Source organism: Penaeus chinensis, chromosome 19 (genome assembly GCF_019202785.1).
Source record: "Penaeus chinensis breed Huanghai No. 1 chromosome 19, ASM1920278v2, whole genome shotgun sequence".
Taxonomy (NCBI): Eukaryota; Metazoa; Arthropoda; class Malacostraca; order Decapoda; family Penaeidae; genus Penaeus; species Penaeus chinensis.
In genome coordinates this window covers 20,776,405-20,778,904 of record NC_061837.1, presented here as the reverse complement: position 1 = coordinate 20,778,904, position 2,500 = coordinate 20,776,405, and the positions used below count along the sequence as shown (strand labels likewise).

General features: G+C 35.5%; 1 protein-coding gene across 6 annotated transcripts in view; it reads right to left on the bottom strand.

Annotated features, from left to right (window-relative positions):
• Window positions 1-2,500, bottom strand: part of LOC125035070 — a 30,832-nt gene that overhangs the window by 26,855 nt on the left and 1,477 nt on the right. The gene's annotated exons all lie outside the window — the stretch shown is intronic.

Genomic DNA, 2,500 nt, shown 5'->3' with positions numbered 1-2,500 from the left:
GTATGTATGTATGTATGTATGTAGGTATGTATTTATGCATGTGTATATGTATGTGTGTATGTATATGTATGTGTGTATGTATATGTATGTGTGTATGTATGTGTATGTGTGTGAATGTGTGTGAATGTGTGTGAATGTGTGTGAATGTATGTGTATGTGTGTGAATGTATGTGTATGTGTGTGTATGTGTGTGTATGTGTGTATGTGTGTATGTGTGTATGTGTGTATGTGTGTGTATGTGTGTGTATGTGTGTATGTGTGTGTATGTGTGTATGTGTGTGTATATGTGTGTATGTGTGTGTATGTGTGTGTATGTGTGTGTATGTGTGTGTATGTGTTTACGTGTGTGTATGTGTGTACGTGTCTATGCGTGTGTATGTGTGTGTATGTGTGTGTATGTGTTTACGTGTGTGTATGTGTGTACGTGTCTATGCGTGTGCGTGTGTGTGTGTGCGTTTGTATGTGCATGTGTATGTGTGTGTGTACATGTGCACGTGTGTGTGTGTGTGTGTGTGTGTGTGTGTGTGTGTGTGTGTGTGTGTGTGTGTGTGTGTGTGTGTGTGTGTGTGTGTGTGTGTGCATGTGTGTGTGTGTGTGTGTGTGTGTGTGTGTGTGTGTGTGTGTGTGTGTGTGTGTGTGTGTGTGTGTGTGTGTGTGTGTGTGTGTGTACATGTGTATGTGTACGTGCATATGTGTGTGCGTGTATTGCATGTGCATGCGTATGTGTGTGTATGTGTGTTGTGCGTGTGTATGTGTGTGGGCATGTGTATGTGTGTGTGCACATTTGTATGTGTATGTGTGTGTATGTGTATGTGTATATGTGGGTGTGGGTGTGTATGTGTATGTGTATGTGTATGTGTATATGTATATGTGTATGTGTATATGTGTATGTGTATATGTGCATATATGTGTATATATATGTGAGTGAGTGTGAGTGTGTAAGTGTGAGTGTGTTTGTATGTGTGTGTGTATGCATTAATGGATGTGCCTATGTGTGAGTATGTGTGTACTGCATATATGAATGTTTGTATGTGGATACAAATGTCAAACACCCCTGACAGCATGCACTGTCACTCAATGACGACTACATAAGAAAGAACAGAAAGAATCAGACTCATAAACACAACTGAACAACTATTTTCCTCAACCAACATCTAGATAATCATGGCAACATTCCTAATCACGCATGTCCTGTATCTCTAGTGCAGTGTAAACAATTATGTGATCTGGTGCCATGCTTCATGACACTTGCAGTCCTCCCTCTGATAAACTAATCTACAAGTTGTAAGAAATTTGTGTCTACTTTCAATTCTGTTTGATTCAACAGAAGTGTGATGACCTCTGTTGCTAATCTATTTTCAAAAATTTCAACTCACTTGAAAAATAATTTACCCAAACATGCCCATGACAAATTTTGAGTAACAATGTACCTTTTTTCCCATTCACTATATTTTTACATCTAAATATTCATATTAACAAACAATAATCAATGTATTGAAGTTTACTTTCTTCCAAAGCAATAACCATCATAATATTGCTCTTTGTTAGGCCTCCAAATATGAGCTGAATCCTTCCAAAAGACATTGCTCATTTAACTTTTATCTTCAATTTCAATTTGCATTTGAAGTTGTTTTTTTTTGCTTAAAGTTCTTGTTCTAAGTGTGTCATTCAAGTTTCCTGTTTCATTATTTCTAAGAAATAATAATAACAAATGCTTTCATCATTTCACTGCACATTATGCTTGGTTAACAATCCATCCCTTATAGAATGAAAGCAAATGGAACATTCTAAGAAATACTGCAAGTTTACTATAAACATCTCTAAAAAAAGAAAGCAGTGCATGACGCACGCAGAAGCCCTAAGAAGTTACTCCTTTTCAGGTTTTGCTGCATTGTAATTGCAGCAAATACAAAAAGCTTTAACTCTACCGAGAGGCAACTTGTTCCTATAATAACAAATCAAACTGCATTTCTAAATATTATGGAAAAAGGTTCACAGATGGTCATGATTCAAGCAGATTCTGATCAATCATCCCAACAGAGCATTCCTTGGCCTGCTTCCACTTTGCACTCCAAGGAAAAAAACATTAGAAAAGAAAAGGAAACTTGTCAAAAATTAAAGAAAATGAAGAGAACAAAATAAAGAAGTATGAGAAAGGAGAAGATGAAAACTAAAGATTAGGAAAGAGACACAAAAAACAGGAACAAATAAAAATAACACACAGAATTGAAAAGTAATGTAAGAAAGAAGGGATGGAGAGAGGTGAAATGTGGTTATAAATTATTATTATTAAGGAAAAAAATCATAGGTTAACGAGAAAAGAGACTAATGAAACTAGACATAGAAAACAAAGGAATTATAGACAAGAAAAGATTAAAGATTACAAATAAAAGAAAGGAAATTAAAAAAAAAAACACGTGACATCATAAGAACTCTAAACATGAGGAAACTGATAAAATGGAGGGATTAACTGAGAACAAGAAATATGAGACAACACAGA